The 19,003-nt window shown below is 36.8% G+C and overlaps 1 protein-coding gene across 5 annotated transcripts in view; it reads right to left on the bottom strand.

The window, feature by feature from the left end:
- The window catches only part of LOC121328851 (forkhead box protein P1-like), a 169,245-nt gene that overhangs the window by 133,581 nt on the left and 16,661 nt on the right, over positions 1-19,003 (bottom strand). For 4 of the 5 annotated variants that reach the window (XM_041273972.1, XM_041273969.1, XM_041273962.1 and 1 more), the window contains exons 2-3: positions 9,900-10,009; positions 8,160-8,234 (exon numbers count right to left, since the gene is read on the bottom strand). The gene's annotated coding sequence lies outside the window, so the exon portion shown is untranslated. The remainder of the gene's footprint in view (positions 1-8,159; positions 8,235-9,899; positions 10,010-19,003) is intronic. The other variant, XM_041273964.1, reaches the window with a different exon arrangement.

The following is a 19,003-nucleotide window of genomic DNA, read 5'->3' as shown; positions in this document are numbered from 1 at the left end:
AATGCTTCAGTAAAAATCATTACCGTATACTATAGAAAAGTAAAATAAAATCAGTCATGTTTTTTCTTAGATTATAACTTCAAAGCCAATGAATTGAAGAGATGTGTTTCTTTTTTTTATGATCTATGCATCAAAGTGTTGCAATAGATCATTAAAGCCAAGCTGTTTTAACAATTTCACACACCGTTTTCTAATTCTTGAGGTATCTTTACTGAAATTTTACTTTACATATTTAAAACAGCAAGGCTGTCTGACACCGTGAAATTCAAACATTTTCAATATACTTTCAAACTTTTAATGACTTTAAAACCATGTTTTTTTTTTTTTTTAAACATACTGGATCACACTGTTGTTATAGTGGGTTAACCAACTATATTTAGAGCTGAACTACACAGTGAATCAATTGTAGAAGAACATGTTATGTAACTATGAAAAGGTTCCTCGAGAAGAAGTTGTAATGCCAACTACAAAAGTTCACAAATCAATAACTGTTAGCTTCTAAGGAACACCCAAAAGACTTCCATGACATCCAGAATTCCACTTCTAATAAAGACAACTTGAGTTTGCCTCAATTTTATTTATTCTTTTTGTACATAATATTACACAACTGTAGGAAATAGCTCAAAACACGATTTAAATGCTCACAACTTTGTTTTATAGATTTACTTTCATAAAACAAAAGGAGGGCAAAGTCAGCACTCACTTGAAAAAGGAGTACTTCCAGGGTGCCATGCTTTCTATAATAATATATAAAATTGCATTGTACTAGAAGAAACCATCTTTCATTTTTGCAGAAAAAGGGTTAAGAAAGCCTTATGTACAGTAAGCATTTCCTGTTCAGAGATGTCAAATGTTTTATTGCTCTGCATACACCCAACAGATGTGTTTTATACAGGGGCTTTCCTTGCCCAGGAGCACAGTTCAGTTTGTCCAGTCTACTGTGTGCAATTACAAAATCAATAAAACATCCCTACGAAACCTTCAGGACTAGTGTCGACACGCACACAGTAGTCAAAATGACATTTATTTGTTTCTGTTATCACCACTGTCAAATATTTTCAGTGCAAAAGAAAAAAAAAAACTATATATATATATATATATTATATATAAATTCAGTTATGGACTGGCAATACACCAGAGAACTGATTTGTTTTAGAACAGGTATAAAAATCACCTGCTAAACCTGTCCAAATCGCTTAAGAATAACAATCTGTAAGTACTAAGACTCATTAACTGACCACAACAGAAGTTTACAACAACTAGACTTGACAAAGACTTGGCCAAACTGTAAGATAAAGTGCTGATGTACCCTCAGGAAACTTAAAAAAAAGGTATTATATTAAAAGAAGAAGAAAAGAAAAAAGCATTAGTAAAAATGAGCATTCGTATCAACACTAGGCATTATTACTGTGAGGTAAAAACAATAATCAAGATGAACCGCAAGTTGAGGTAGGATTAGACAAGTGAAACTTGTTTTCCTTAGGTCAGGACATTTTGTTTGCATTTAATTCAGTCACCCACATTTACAATAGCCTGTGGCAAGTACACCTAGCCAACTTGCATATTTTATTCATATTTGTTGGCAATAAACACATCTGGATTTAAGCTAACCTTGATCCCTATCTTCAAACCCTATACAGGACCTTCCTATGATGGTGCATTAACAGAGTACTCCAAGTCCAAGCATGTTACACAATACTTTCTCCAAGCACAGGCGACGATCTGAAACAATCGGGTTGTGTTTTTTTTTTTTTTTTTTTTTTGTCAAATGATCAAACTGGGGGGTGGGGACAGCACATCCTGCGTGAAACCACATCCTGAACAAACATCACCACGACTCACTGTAAATAAATACTCTCTCTTTGCAGCACTTCCCTCAACTGTCACTGCCTTGGCTCCAATCACCTTCACATCCAAACAGGAAAGCAGAGAAAAGCAAGCGAGATGGCAGATATGGGGTTTAGTTTGCTTTTCGCTGCAGTTTTCAATGGTGGTGTGTTTCCGATTCTCCGGGATTGCCAGCTGCCTGGAATCACTCCAGTGCCCTTGTCTCTTCCTGTCACCCTTTATTATTGTATTAATATGGCCAAGCCCATAAACTACTTTGTGTTACCATTAGATGCAACTTGACACTTTTATAAAGCACAGCCAGCAAGCAAATCTAAAAAGCATTCCCATAAAAAGCTGTATCGGATGTGTACATTAGTTACCTGCGAACCACTTAACTGGGCAGCACCTAAGAAAGAGCAAAAGTTTAATGAAACAAAACGTCTTGGTTCTGAATTTACTCTAGGTAGTGTACACAATGGAACCAGCAACTAGTTAAAAAAAGATGACATTTTGAAAACATGACCTTCCCATTTCCATACTACTACTGTAATAATAACCCCCCTCCAACGCATTTTGTTTTAAATAGGCTGCCAATTCTTAGGGGTACTGTTTCATAGCCTCCAATATTTTTTAATGGTCATTGACAACTTAATGTTATGAATAAATGGTTTCCCCCTGTTTAGTAACAAAGTGCAGAGGCACTATATACACTATAGGATTCCAAAAATACAAGTTAAATAAATACAGTAGTTTAAAACAGGTCAGCTTATAACAATTATGTACACCCACATTACTAAAAAAACAAAAAAACATTCTGTCTGGTCTCAAGGACCCAAGCAAATAAAACATTGTGGAAGTACAGTGTTTAGCCTTCTCCCGACACATCTGGCTAGTTCAATTCAACAATTCAATCAAAATCAAAACTCAAAACCCTTTGTCAGCTAGCTCTGCTTTCATATGCCTGAGCATTCTGTACTGGTAACTGCCTTCAATCTTTCACCCCCAAGCAATACTTATATTGTTTTATTACAGCTCAGTCAGGAGAGTTCACAATTGCATGCAGCTGCCGACTACTGCGGTCTATCTGTGTAATGCATCGACACAAATACTGCCGACCAGGCCTGAAAAGCACTCAGTTAGTGATCTGGCAAGACAGACTGAACTGTTCTGTGCATAGAAGAAGTCTCTGGTTTGCCAGATCTAAAGCAGGTGATTTTAATGGATCAGTTCCTTTTGAAAAGGACTTGAAAATCCTATTAAAATGTGAATCAACTTTGCACAGTGAGGTACTGTATTTGGCTGCTTGTAAGTACTTGGATAAACATCAATGCCATGCTCAACCAAACAAAACCTTTTATGACAGATCAAGAACTACAGTTACCTCACGACAGTCCAAAACTATGTTGCCTTTTACAGTACTTTGTATACATTGTTATTTAATGTGTCACTTTTCAAGTTGGCTACTGACACTCATGGTTTGCTATGCAAAGGGATTAAGAGATTAAGACATGAATACACAGTAATTTTTGTATTGAGATGATGAACCAATTTTCATAACTGTACAGCAATGTTCCATACAATAAGGCCAACCAAAATTATGAAACATTATAAATTAGGGATCTTTTTTTTTTTTTTTCAGGACTTCATGGTCTAAAAATAGGTATTTCACTATTAAATATAATATTTATTCTAAGCAGCCTTATTATGTCATGTTAGGCATACCTACCAATCCAGATTATTAACCTTTACTAATCAATCCCCTCATTAAAAAAAAAAAAAAAAAAAAAAACTTGAATGGTCTTTACTGTTTTGACATTGTCTGGATGTTGCAGGTTTGTCCAGAAACTCAGTTCGTCGAGCCTGTCCTAGTGTGCATGTGTTTTTTATTTTATTTTTATTTTTAGTACAAATCAATAGTAACAATAAGCTTCCTTTACCAGAAATTACACGATAACGCAATAACAGAAAAGTGAAACCGAGAAAGTCTGATCTTTTTCGAAGCTTTAATTTTTCCTGCTCTCACTTGTGACATTTTCTTCCCCTGGAGAGACAAGATAAAGTGCTGTCATAAATGGGTGACTTTTCTTGTCAAATGACAGACTTCATTCTCCATGGCAACCAAAATTCAAGGTGCATGTGAATTAAAGCTATACTTAGAGGTGGCTTTTTTTGCACGCTAAAAGGAATGTAAATGACATGCTAGTTAGGCAAAACGGGCTTTGCTTTATTGTAGCTGTTGACAAAGCTCTTCACTGGATACATTAAAGTGACACTATCCTGTATTATCAGAAACAAAGAGAGCCCAATAATGCAGTCAATCTATTTCCCTAATTAGTAATGATTGTAGTGCACATAAAAGCCTAGTAGGTATTCTGATATGCTGAAAGGGAATAAACTTGGAAGCTTTGAGATACAAGACCCATCTCATTTTCCTTTAACTTTCCAAAAATCTTATTTTTTTAAATTTGACAACTGACTGGTAGACCAATTTTATTTTTAAAGAAGTATTTGAGTATTAAATCAGTGTTCAGGGGTGGGAAAGTATGATTTTTTTAAATCTGCAAAATCCTTAAAATCATTTGTCAGATTATTTTTTACAACATTCTGGAATGCACACAATCCTTGTTATAGTCACTTAAGGATCGGTTATAAATAATCAAGAACGATCTATAAATATGACAGAAAGTATGTTATAAATAATATTTGAAATTTGTTTATAACAACAATGTGACAGTGTTACAAGGCTAGGGTGTCTCGGCTCACCGTGCACCAGCGACCCCTGTAGACTGGCCGGCCGCCTGCGGGCTTGCCTGTAAGCTGCCTAGAACTGTGTTGTCCTCCGACGCTATAGCTCTGGGTTGTCTGCATGGTGGGCCTGCAGAGTGAAAAGAAGCAGTCGGCTGAAGGCACACGTTTGAGAGGACAGCGTGTTCGTCCTTAACAAATGTCTCGATTCATATCAATGGTACATATACTCTAATACTTCCATAGCAACTGTATGTATACTCCTAGAAACTGCTTTGATCTGGAATGAAAAAATATGGGGGAAGTGCATTTTCCTCAGCTTTCTGAAGATGAGCTTCAACAAATTCTAAATGAAAAAGGCACTGAAAACAAAAGTTGGAATAAAAACACACATTGCCTTCCTTCAGCAATCGCTCTAATCTTAGACAGAATTATGAGACCCCATAACTGAACATTTCTGTGAGAGTTCTATGCTGTTGTCTGGAAACGTAATGCAGATGAAGCGGTCTTTCAAGGTTTAATGAGACACATATGGACTGGATATTTGGGGTTTTGTGTCCAGAGGACAATATAATCCCGTAAGACAATATATCCCCCTCCGCGATAATAGTATTTCACTATACGCCTCAACTCCAGTCCATATTTGTAAAATATATGCCTTATATAAAAGAACAATGCATGGGGTAGCGTGTGATATGAGAATTTAATGCCTACACGAAGGATGGAATGTTACATTATCTAAGCATCCCACCACTCATTTATCACAAACTACAGTATTTTTTATAATCTCTGGTGAGCAATTTTTTCCTGCCAGATCGAGAGAAGACAGCAACTATGTGAGATATGGTTGGAATTCCTTTCGGTTTGACAGCTCGCGCTGGGGCCACGTTCTGTTGCTAGTCTTAATGAGCGTGTGTTTCCCGTAATAACAAGCTGGTTATTACAGGAAATATCAACCGGATGAGCCTATTGAAAAAATTGTTCACCAGTTATTATAAATAGATTTCACTAAAATCGAACTAAACTTAATTTATTTTGGATTCTGAATGGGTATCAACTGGACATTAACAAGCGAGCTCTACCCAACTCTATCTGACACAGTAGTAGCACAGGTACAATAAAATAGTTGCTTGTCAGGGAACTTGCAGAATTTAATGAAAACCTATATTTAACAAAATGCTGCAACAATCTCGCTACGTTAAATCACCATGGTTTCCCTTTCATTCTGACAATGAAGCCGTTCACTTTTCTGCTCACTTCGTGCATAGGTTTCAGTATCAACACACATCACAGGCTGGAAGCATAATATAATATTCTCCACTTAAAAATCCCATAGAAATATCATATTGATACTTTGTAAGCAGGCATGGTTTGCCTAATTGACTCATCGTTACATTGGAGAAGCTTCAAATCCCAATTATTTGAAAGGAGGCTTCTTCCAATTGTGATAACACTTTGACTGAGCATCTGTACTCTGTAACCATGGTGGAATTTACTTCTTTTGACTTTGTATTCTTGTAGGATTCATTAAGCCATCTCTTTTTGGCAGGATTTGCAAAAACGCATGAATCAGCAGAGCACACTTGACTTGATCAGATTACAACGTCCTTGTTCTTCCACCAGCACTTTCACTACAGCAACTCTCTCACAGAACTAAAATAACACACTAAACTAATAACACAGTCTTTAAACTGACCCATTTAATGATAATTGTAAACAAGAACTCATTATGTTCTATTTCTAAGGCATTTTAAAAAAGATATTCTGTCTGCATAAAAAATAGCTGATACACTGTCAAATCTGTCACACTTCCTATTTGCTAACTGCAAGAAATGTGTGTGTAAGGTTCCCCATTCACACTTCTCCGCACAAATCAAATGACTGCAAGCCTATATTATGACCAATGCTAGCCTTAGAAGAAATCCTTTCACTGCCTTCTATCCCATTGCTATATAATAAAAAAAATGCAAAATATCAGTTAACATATTCTTGCCTGAAGGGTTTCATATGGTAATGCGTGTGAGCCCTTGTGTGGCTGTGAAAGACCCCGCTGCCCTTAGGACCTTCTTGTAAACGAGACCCTTAGTATTTCTTTTAAGGCTATCCTAGTCCAAAACTGTAAAATGAATGAATAAAATCGTTATAAAGCTTGAACATGTGTGATCGCAAGCCACTATGGCATATTCTACATAACTGATTTAGGGCAGATAATTGCACAATTAAAACAATTCCCCACATCTATTTGTCAAACTGATCTAATCCACTTTACAATTGTCACACACATACACACACACACACACACAATGTAAGATTCCCCAGGCCAAAAACTCTGAAAACAGAAACCTAAAAAACAGTATTGGAATAAGAAAAGAGAAAATAAAACAGACCAAATTACACATTTTAAAACAGAACAAAAAACTAAAGTAATAGAAATTGCATTGAGGGTTTGCCTAAAATAATTTCTTGGCCAGCAGCAACATTTTTTGCAGATGCAGTAGGCGTGTGAACATTACAAAAGCGGGTCAGACTGACCATTATTATAGCTTTGTGAAGTTTATATTCTACAGTCTTTGCCAAGTATAAATGTTTAAGGTCAAATCTCATTTAATAAATGTTGCCGGGATGTTATGTTTGTACCCACTGATGTATGTCCTGCTGTTTCATGTTGAGATGGTTTAGCCCATTCTGAGGAACAGGATTTTGTGTTAAAAATAATCAATAACTTTAAGAACAGTTTTTCTGTGAAAGACTGTTCTCCCGTTACCTAGTTACAATATGCACAGAGGCTGAAGCACAGCGCACATACAGTGTACAGGTGTTACATGTGTTCTCGTTTGGATGCTTGTAACTTAAGAACCCCATGTTAGATTGATCTTAAAACGTGTATAGCATAAAGGTGTGGGGGACTAAACACACAGGTGTTATAGCAATTAGTTCCACCAAAACCCTGAATACTTAAACGTTGGCTATTAATAGGCTGAAGAGCATATGATCTCATTTTAGACGTTTGCGCCCCCCCCTCCCCCAAAAAAACACAAAATAACAACTGTCACCTGCAGCGGAATTCATTAAACCAATGTTAATGTCTCCTTTTTCTAATGTAATTTTTATAATTGCAATTTAATTCTCCTACACTATTTGGTAGATTTTTAATTGACATTTGTTGCAATTAATTGCTGAGAATAACAGCACTAACAGAGAACTTAAAAACTAAACATGACACAGAGATTGGATAAAGGCTGCAGTGAGGTGCCTGCTGGGACTGTATCCTCCCCTCCCCCGGCCCTCCTGCTGGTCCAAGGTGGGGAATGATGGACTCTTCCTTAGAGTCATGAATTTAATTACTTACTGTATAGATTCCATTACCTCCTCACAAATGTCATGTTCATTTCCGATCAACAGCGACGCCACACTGGCAAATGGCCAACCGACTACGTGGAAAGTACTCAGCCAATTATTGGTTACAAAATGGGACAAATACCCACAAGGACGTGAAATAAAACACTTTTAAAATGCATCTCAAAAGATACAAAAATCAGATGACACACACATCATAAAAAGAACAAATAAGAGATCAGACCTACTGGCATATTCTGGCAACCCAGGGCAATTATTTCTTCATCTTTCCATTTGGACTGCCATGTTCATTGTATTAAACACTGCATTCAAGCACAACGCTGATATTAAATTAAATAATTTTAGAGCTATATTTTTATATAATACATATTTTACCAATTCCCATCACATTTAAATCAATTTCATTTTTAATGATTTTAAAAAGTCACCTTTCAGCACTAATGGCTTATAGTCATGCTCAACAAAAGTGAATTCCTAAGGAGGTTTGTTAAATGTTTTGCAATGTGTGTGTATACACACACACACACACACACACACTCACACGATGCCACCTCCACAGTGAAGTCAACTCTTTTGTCTTAATAAAAAGTGCATACTGTTTAACTATGAATTTTAAATGAAAATCATTTTATTCTGTAACAGAGCCGGAAACTACATTGATCATTTGAAAAAAGGAGTAATGCTGGCGTATCTCTGTCATGAATATAGGTTTTCAAAAAGCACATTTTTTTGGCTTGTTCAGCAGCCATGCGGAAAGCAAATTTGCTTAAAGAAAAAAACAACAACAAAAAACTTGAGGATCTGAACTTTTCATGTCGGGTTGATTTGGAATAAAAGCTCAGTTTGGGGTTCTTGCATGCTGGATTGGATTTGATGCACTTTGAAACGATTCATGTCAGATTGATTTTGAATAAAAAGTTCACCTTCAATTTGGGATTTTTGCTTTTTGCACTGCGTTTTAATTCTTTAAATGAACAGGACAAAGCAAAGGCAGAATACTGCAAACATGAGACAAACAGGTACATGTTACACTATTTTTATTCAGAAGCTTCTCTCATTAACTTACTCCAGCAGTTTATCATTAACTTTGATTGTCCTTTCACTATAACGAGCCCCTCGATATAACGAACAAAAGACTTGGAGCACAACAGGTTTGTTACAGCGAGGGTGTACCAATATATATATATATATATATATACACACACACACACACACACACACACACACACAGAGTGTGTGTGTGTGTGTGTGTGTGTGTGTGTGTGTGTGTGTGTGTGTGTGTGTGTGTATATATATGGTCACAACTTTGTAATAACATTTTTAGAAACTCTATTGAATTTGAGATGTTGCCGCTATAAATTTTGAAAAAAACAAAACAAAACCTATCTATGTATTGCATATATGAGTCTTAACATCATACAACTGTGTACAGTGATCCTTGATTCCATACAGTAGATGAGTAGTTGGGTCGTGCATTTGTATTCAGTGTTACAGCTATAACTGCTGCACACTCTGGTGAGTGTCTATTGGGTGTGTGTTAACATTTTTCTCCAATTTAATCTTGCTTGAGTGATGAAGTAACTGCTTTGCACCCTGCAGGACTGTACACAAGTCAGAACTGCAGTCCTCTCTTGGTGAAAGACTTTGTCAGCATATGATGACACAGTTTCAGGTGCAGCGCAGCAGTGATTTAATACAAATGTGTCTGGTGTTGATACTGTCCATCTAGTTTCTTTCTTACTGTGGCATGCATGATAAATGCAAGTGTTTGTAGAACAAGTTTGGGTGTTTGAAATAAATACAAATGTACAAAGTGTAGATGTAGGAATCTTTTGTTCCAGCGCAAAGCTGATGTAAAAGTACGTACATTGCACTAGTGAAAAAGCTTGGCAAAGCGTAATACATTTTAACATATCTGCAAGATAAAGTTTCCACATATATTTATGTAGAGCTGATATTTTGCTTACCTTTCTTACTTTTCTAAGTAAAATGGACATTCCACCAATTCAGTGTGAACCTTACTGGACTTGAAGTCTTCACATCAGGAAGCGGGCACGCTTGAGAAGATCACCTGATACTGAAACATAGAAATATATACGTGTACATTAAAGTGGTGGTAAAAACATCCAAAATATCAAAGTAGGAAAAGTAAAATGGAATTGATTATGACAGCAGAAGGCATAGTTAAATCCTTTTTAAGTCCAAGTTAAATCACAAAGCAATAGCAAACACATTGATGCTTACATGAATGTTTTGTGGTTTGTTTTAAGATGCATGCATCTTTTTATTTAATTGGCTTTTTGCTCTTTTCCTTTTTTGATTTCCATCTGCACAAACTGTCACAAAATAGAGCTAAAATGGATAATGTTTACAAGGTGAAATTATGGAACTCTAAAAAGGCAAATGTGGCAAATTTAGAACTACAGGTATTTACATATTTAACAAGGGCTTTTTTTCTTTGTCAATATGTTTTAAATGACTCAAGTGTGATACGTGCTCTGGGCACACAGGTCATTTTGAAAAAACAGGTTTTTCGTAAAAAAAAAAAAAAAAAAAAAAAATATATAAAAAAAAAAAATAATAATAATTTATGATTAACCAAGAAATACATCACTTTCTACTCTGATTTTTGTAGGGGACTTCACTTTAAACATTTGTACCACAATATTGTTTGTACAATACAACCTATTTTAAAACAATCACTCATGCAAAAATGTGTCTTATTAATTAAAAAAAAAAAAAAAAAAAAAAACAGAAAAACTAGACAAAGTTAAAGGAATTTAAACCCCAGTTTTAAAAGGTGGGGAAAGTACCACAATGCTAATCTATGAAGCCAACAATGACGGGAGTCTCGTCGCATGGAATAAATTATGACAAATAAAGAAAAAAAAAACGTGATCAATCAAAACCACATCATAATGACACACATCTTCCCGACCCTTATCTCTAGACCCAAATACAGTTCATACTTTATCACTCATTTTATAGATGTTATAAACTTTCAGAATGAACAAAAAAGATAAGATCGCACAACAGAAGCATGCATAAGCAACAACTGAGCAATCTTGATGCCGATCACAACGAAGGTTAAAAATGCTGATAAAATGGAATTTATTGCACGACAGCAGTGTAAATGTTGAAAACGGTAAACATCAGCCTACACACATGTACCTAACAACAAATAACTAGAATGAAAAAACACATGAAACCCAAGCAAATACGAATGTTTGAGTTTATACTAGAGTTTGCAAAATGCATAGTTGAAATGTGCAATAATGTGTTTGTAAGGTTTCACAGTTGTTATGGATGTTTTAATAGTTATAAAATGGTTTCGTAAATTCCTTAAAATCCGATTGGCTAGCCGCTCTCTCCATAGGCGTGTATACTTTTCAGTACAAAACATATGGAAGTATCTGGTTGCTGACGTTTTTTGTATTTTTTTTTTTTGTATTATTACTATTCACAGGCAGAAAATTATCATTTCTTCAAATAATGATTTTATGTACAGGTAATCCTAAAGTTTAAAAGGAACCCTTTTTGCCGTTTTGAAGATACATTACCACAAACAGAATCTACAGGATTGCTACCAGGTCAGGACACACCGCTCTGGTGTGTGCTGTATATAATACCTGCTTCATTTGCAATTCATGAAACAAATAATCCCAGCCATACTCTAAGCAATACATCTTGAGGGGGTGGCAGCAGACAGAGGCACGTGTGATCTGCTGCCGCCAGGGCTGTGGTCAATTCCTGTTTTTCAATTCCTTTTTAAAATCAATTCCAAATTGCAATTCCCATGCATCACTGATCAAAATTGCAATTAGCAGTATGCTGGTATAATAAGCTTCTCACAGTGGCCACAAATTACTTAAATTGAAGTCACTGTTACTCAATTACATTGGATTCAAATGAAATCAGTTGAACAATCGCAGCGAGGTCAAAAAGGGAGACGGCCATCTTTAGAGCCTGGAGGAAGAGCTACCCTCAGCCATGGATTCCCAAAGGTTTCCTCCTACCAGCGAGTACGGTTTTTTCCTTACCCGAGTGCCGAGTGGTTCGTATTTATTTACTCCAGGGTGCGTGGCAGGCTGGAGATGCCAGGTTCTCCCATTTCATGCTTGGGGGGGGGGGGGGGGGGGGGGGGGGGCATGTCTCAGCTGCTTACTTTTCATTCGTTTCCCATGTTTAGGGGGCAGGTGGCATTACGCATTACGCCACTGTAGTGGTTGTGTTAACCATTCATCTTCATTTTATCCAGTCCTGGTTTGGCAGCTTTTTTTTTTTTTTTTTTTTTTTTTTTGTTGTTGTTGTAGTGATGTTATTGTGTATTCACTAGTCGGCCAGCATTGCAGATAGCTGTCAGCAACCACGGACAAGGTCTCCGGCTAAATTCATCACCCGTCATTAATTTGTCTGTTCAATTGCAATTTAAATCATCCGCATTGTGGATTCTCCGTCCTGAACTGCTGAGTGACAGGCGAAATCAAGATGGAGGTTGAAGTTGATATGCCCCGCAGGCAAACAGAATTTGTTTACATATCAACACACTGAACAGCTCACATGACACTACCAGCAATGGTTGCGCAAGGAGCACATACAACACGTGTTCTACAATCCGTCACTAATCTTCTCTGTTCAATTAAAAACTAGCATTGATGAAATGATTGATCATGGCGGATAAATGGTTAGGGTGGATATGCGACAGGCAGCTATGCCACAGATTACTCTACCTTTTCTTCTTCAAAAAAAGAATAGTTTCCAAGTTCATAGGCTAAACTTCATATATCTGGGACTAGTATTACACCATGCAAATCCTCCCCTTTGGCCATTGGTTACTTTGCTGACTGCATGTAAACATTCCCATAGTGACCTGGCACAGTGTTTCAAAACTTAAGTTGGTTCAATTATTTAAAAAAAAAAATGTTGATACATGTCTTTTTCAGTTTGTATTCAATTAAGTTCTCCAAGCAGCAGTGATGAGACTTGGTTTGGATTTGGCTCAAAAAAGAAAAGGTTTATAAAAGATTCCCACCCTAACTCCTAGTAGGACGGAAAACACTCTAAAAAAAATAAGTGCAATCTTGCATCAAACTTTATACACAACATTATAGCTGTAGGTCTCCCTTCCCCCGCCGTGCAAGGGGATCCTGCAGATTTAGCCAGACTGTGAGAACAAGGCTCAGATGACCAAGTGCAACTGTAACTTTAAAAGTAGGAAGCAAACCAGACACAGCAAACCACAGAACAGGCAGCCTGAATTGTCATAATTCATGTGTGTGGAATTCAACTGTAACGCCATGAACAAAATCGGAGAGTTCAAACCCTGGTACGCATTCCTTGTGTGAAACTATGAAAAACTACCTACAGGACCAGGCCGATTATCTACATGTTGTGTCATTAATCAACAAAAAAATGTTTACCCCAACAGCTTTACCCAACATCGTTTATATCTACACCATTACGGTTGTCCTTTTTCAAGTCTAATTAGTAAAGACATATTATATTGGCATTGTTTTCCACATGCCTTTCTTGAGAACTACTTCTCAAACCAACCTTTCCCATAGTATTCCATTAACATATTGTGGCGAGCCCTGTTGTCTCTTGTTCAGAAGTATTTTAGCTTCAACAGATGTGTTTGTATTTCTCAATAAGCATGGACATGGCCCCCTGAAAATTCTCCACTTTGATAAGGGTTAGTTAACAAGTTCCCAAGATATTTTGTAAAATCTTTATTGTACACTTACTGTATCACAGCATAAATAGGCACTTTAAACTAGTTCTACCCTGCCAGTATGCCCATGATACCATGTCAGTGTTCAAAGTCCTGTATAGGATGTTATGGCTAGATACTATTATAAATCCCCCTGGGTAAGGGCATCTGCTAAGAAATAATAATAATAATAATAATAATAATAATAATAATAATAATAATAATAATAATAATAATAATAATAATAATATGTATGGTATTGTGGTAATCTGGCCAGTAGGGCGTTATATCAATCATATTTATTTTGTATAGCGTCTTTCCTGCCAAGGCACCCCAAAGCGCTTCACATTACAAATAAATATACTATACAAAAATATAATATACAATAAAATATCAAAAAACATTAAAAAAAAAAAAAAAAAAAGTTAGCCATGAGTTAAGCAATTTTAATGAAAGGTGGGGGGCGCAACCAACCCTTACTAACTGCTTTTCGCACAAACCACCATTAGATTATTCCATAGCCATGTATGCCAATAATGATTAATGCAGTACTTGTCCTGTTCACATCTGAAACAGTGTAAACTCGTGGTTTACTGCCATACTGACGTTTTATGAGTCACTGCTGATGTAGCTGTTTAGTTGCTACAGCAAGTATGGATTTGTACTAGTGCTTCTGTGACATACACAGAAATCATTTACATTGCATATGTCTATCTCTGAAATCAAGCAGTATCTCACGTGCATGAACTCACTGCCCTAACCCACTGAGTCACCCAGCTCTGGGTTTAACTACAGCCCAAACCACAGAACTGCTCCAACACATGTACGGAACGTGGTGTAATTATAAGAAAGTGGTTCAAGCAGCACAGACACCCACTTGACCTCGGAACACAAAGTAACACAGAGATCCACATGATTTAAAATCCTCTACAAATGTGCAGAGGTCACGGGGTGAAAGCAGACATTAACAGGTCATTGTGCAGTCCACTTGGGAACAATTACTCGCAGTCACGGCTAAGTGGACTCTTGATTGAACATGACTAAGGTAGTGCACACATCCCACAGATAACAATCCTTATAGCGATTTATAATAAAAGCCCTCGTGATTCAGCCTTTATTGCTCAAATTCATCATCTGGCTTTAAAAAAACAAAAATCTTTATTGGTGTGAGAGGAAGCCACTCTTTTTTTTTTTTAAACATATTACTTACTATAAGAATGTATCTTATATTATCTAGCAACATGTATAACAGCCAGGTAACAGATATACAGGTAAATGACAAAACCCCCCCCCAAAAAAAAAAAAAAAAAGGTTTTGCTTTTTGTAATGTCGCATCAACTAAAAGACACAAAGCAAAAAAACGTGTTTTTGGTTTGTTTGTTTGTTTTTAAACATTGCTGTTTAATTGAATTACTGAAAAATTGGGGAATAAGTATAAACAAAGTTAATTACCGTCTTCGGAATGGATACATTTCTTTTTCCATTCCCAGCTAAAGGAAATCTGTTTTATTGGATCCTATAAACCTTGCCAAGCCAAGCCACACAAGAGAGACAAGTCCAAACAATATACTAATTCAATGCTGTAATAATTAGAACACTTTAAATATGCTTTGTGTAGTCACAATATTGTTTATAACACCAACGTCTAGTTGCTTTTTGCAAGAATATTAAATCCCTGGTGGGCAAGTGTAAGGGGAATGGCACATCTTACAGAATAGTTTGTAAAGAGGAGATCAAATTCATATGTAGAGAGAATTTGTAAGATCGTTTCTATAATGATGCAGGAATATCTTGATTTTTCAGTTCTTTAGGATGATGTGATAAGAATTTATTAGTGGAATAGGCATAAGGAGTAGACCAAGAAACACAAGCCTCATGAAGTCACTGCCACATGGTCTGGGAGGAAGTGACCTTGTATACTACAGTTTCCTTCACTATCACTGGCACAATCCTACACAAAGGCTGGTGTGTCAAACTTTTTTTTTAAGCTTGATTTCTAAATTAACATATGGATAATTATTTCCTAAATAAAGCAGTTTACATTTTGTGTGTATTTCTGGAAGCTAACAATACAGTAAAATATGTATATTACTTGTATGGTATGATGCATCATTTGGACCAGTATTGTCACAAGGGGGTAAGAATTCCAGAAAGCTCAATGCAAGCAGTAAGCAAAATGAAAACAACTATTGCTAAAACGACGAGTGCCTACCGGCTGATGGAGACATTGATCATGTGTATTCCTTATCCACAAAGGTGTCGAGTTTTTTTTAAAACTTAATTCCACTGTTTTATGGGCAGGAAATGTGCCCTAGACCATCTGCAATTTCTTGTTTTTTTTTGTTTTTTTTTATGCAACTCAAAACTAAGACATGCCTCAGGGAAAGAGAGATTCTAGGTGGGGTTCCAGAAGATGGTGATATAACTTATGGGTCATACATTATTATTATTCTTATTATTATTATTATTATTATTATTAATAATAATAATATTCCTTAGCAGACGCCCTTATCCAGGGTGACTTACAATTGTAAGAGTAACATTTCCCAAGAGAACAATGTTGTGAAAAAACAAGTTGAAATAGTGCAATGCCTGAAACGGTCTACGTTAATCTTATTACATATGTAAGCTTGATACTTTTTTTTTTTCATTTTTAAAAGTGCTAGAACTGTGGTGTATCAGTCAGAACTGCTTCAATGTTCCAAAATGTTTTTAGGTTTTTTTTTTTGTTTTTTTTTGGGGGGGGGGGGTGGGGAGTTCCACATTGTTGCTTCCATCAGACTGCTGCAGCAGATGTTGGCTGTTAAACAACACAGATGACACGGTTCACAACTTTTCCAAGATGACTGGGTGCCACATCTGCAGCTGATGAGACAGAGTATAAAAGTGTGGCATGCAGAAAAGGAAAAGAAAAGAGCTTTGGCTGAGTGCATTGTCTTCCTTGCACACTAAAAATAGGCACACACCAGGGTTTTTTTTTTTTTACATTGAAAATCACTTCAGCCAATTTTACAAAAACCTTGTTTGACAATCCCATTACCGAGCGAGCCTATCAGAGCCACTTCCACCAGACAGCTTCAGCTGTGAGAGAAAATGAGAGCGTCCAGGAAGCAATGTGTTTGAACAGAGGATACAAGCTGTGGAAGTATATTTCAAAACCATAGCTCTCTTAGCTCCCCATTAACTGGGCTGCTTTCCAAGTTCATTTAGGACCCCAGAGATAGAACCTCCCTGCATTTACAGAAATGACATAACATTAACAAATTTGCATATGCAAAACACTAAAGCAACAGGCATTCCTGCTCAATTGACCTATAGCTTGTTGTGGCAGTCGAGTTATTCCCTGTGATGACTCTATAACCAAATGGGCGTCATGTGAGTACCATCTGGGTACCACTTACTTAAAGCTGGCAGGCTTCCTGTGGCATGCAAGCTGGCAATGAGAAGGAAGGGAATAAACTGCATCATTTACTTAACATCCATTTGCTCTTGTGGCCGTTAAGAAACCATGACTAAATAATTTGGTTATTTCTGCTGCCAGTTATTGATGTCAGCCAAATTATACTGTATATGGTACAAACAGAGGGGCTGTCAGAAGACAGATAAATAACATTTACAAAATGTACAGGGAGATAGGCATTAAGTATAAAAATAAAAAAGGATTCTTATCTGTTGTTCATTTATATAACAACTACACAGAAGCCAAAACTAAAGAATCTTATGCAATCCAAACGCATCAATTTGCTATACACTTTAAGGAGGAAAAAAAATAAATGTTTTTAATTGATTAATAATTGATTGCATTATTATTCACCCCCTTTGCTATGACACACCTAAATAAACACTGGTGCAACCAATTATCTTTAGAAGTCACATAATTAGTTGAATGGAGTCCACCTGTGAGCAATTAAGGTGTTTCACATTATTTCAGGCTAAATACACCTGTCTCTGGGAGGTCCCACACTTGGTTAGTACATTTCCTAACAAAAACAATATCATGAAGACGAAGGAGCATTCAAAGCACATCCGGAATAAGGTTCTTCAAAAGCACCAATCAGGGGTAGGATATAAGAACATTTCCAAGGCACCAAGTATCTCCCGGAGCACAGTAAAGTCCATTATTAAGAAATGGAGAGAATATGGCACAACTTTGAATCTGTCTAGAACAGGCCGTCCTCAAAAGCTGAGTATCCGGGCGAGAAGGGCACTAGTCAGAGAGGCCACCAAGAGGCCTATGGCAACTCTAAAGGAGTTAGTCTTCTACAGCTGAGCTGGGAGACACTGTGCATACAACAACAACAGCCTGGGTGCTTCACAAAACTGGCCTTTATGGGAGTGTAACAAAAAGAAAGCCATTGTTGAAAATCTCACATCAAATCTCAGCTAGTTTGCCAGAAGGCATGTGGGACACTCTGAGACCAAGTGGTAGAAGATTATATGGTTTGAGGAGATCAAAATAAAGCTTTTTGGCCTCAACGCTAAGCACTATGTTTGGCGCAAGCCTAACAATGCTCATCATCCTGAGAACACCATCCCTACTGTGAAGCATGGTGGGGCAGCATCATGTTATTGGGATGCTTCTCTGCTTCAGGGCCTGGAAAGCTTGTGAAGATAGAGGGCAAAATGGATGCAGCAAAGTACAAAGAAATCCTGGAGGAAAACCTGCTGAAATCTGCAAGAGACCTGGGAGTTGGGAGAAGATTCACCTTCCAGCACGACAATGACCCCAAACATACAGCCAAAGCCACACTGGAGTGGCTTAAAAACAAAGAGGTCAATGTCCTGGAGTGGCCCAGTCAAAGCCCAGACCTCAATCCAATTGAGAATATGTGGAAAGAGTTGAAAATTGCTGTTCACCAAAGGTCCCCATCCAACCTGACGGAGAATTTTGCAAAGAACGGGCAAAAATTGCAGTGTCCAGATGTGCAAAGCTGGTAGATCTTTAGCCAAACAGACTGATGGCTGTAATTGCTACCAAAGGTGCCTTTACCAAATATTGACTCAAGGGGGTGAATACTTATGCAATCAATTATTTTCTGTTTTGTATTTGTAATTAATTTAGAACAATCTGTAGATTTTATTTTTCACTTTGACATTATGGACTTTTTTTGTGGTGATCAGTGGCAAAAACTCCTAATTAAATCCATTTTGATTCCATGTTGTAACACAATAAAATGTGGAAAAGTCCAAGGGGGGGGGGGGGGGGAATACTTTTGAGACAACTTTTGTTATAAAAAAACAAAATCTCGTTGAATTACAGCGCATGCACGTATATAGATAAATAGTGTAATATAATATCTATATAGAGATAATTATGATATATATATATGAATCTATACATTAATTCTTAAAGTTAGTATA

Source organism: Polyodon spathula, chromosome 16 (assembly GCF_017654505.1).
Source record: "Polyodon spathula isolate WHYD16114869_AA chromosome 16, ASM1765450v1, whole genome shotgun sequence".
In the NCBI taxonomy this organism is placed as follows: Eukaryota; Metazoa; Chordata; class Actinopteri; order Acipenseriformes; family Polyodontidae; genus Polyodon; species Polyodon spathula.
Note: the sequence above shows the minus strand (reverse complement) of the source record. Positions and strands in the feature narration are given on the sequence as shown.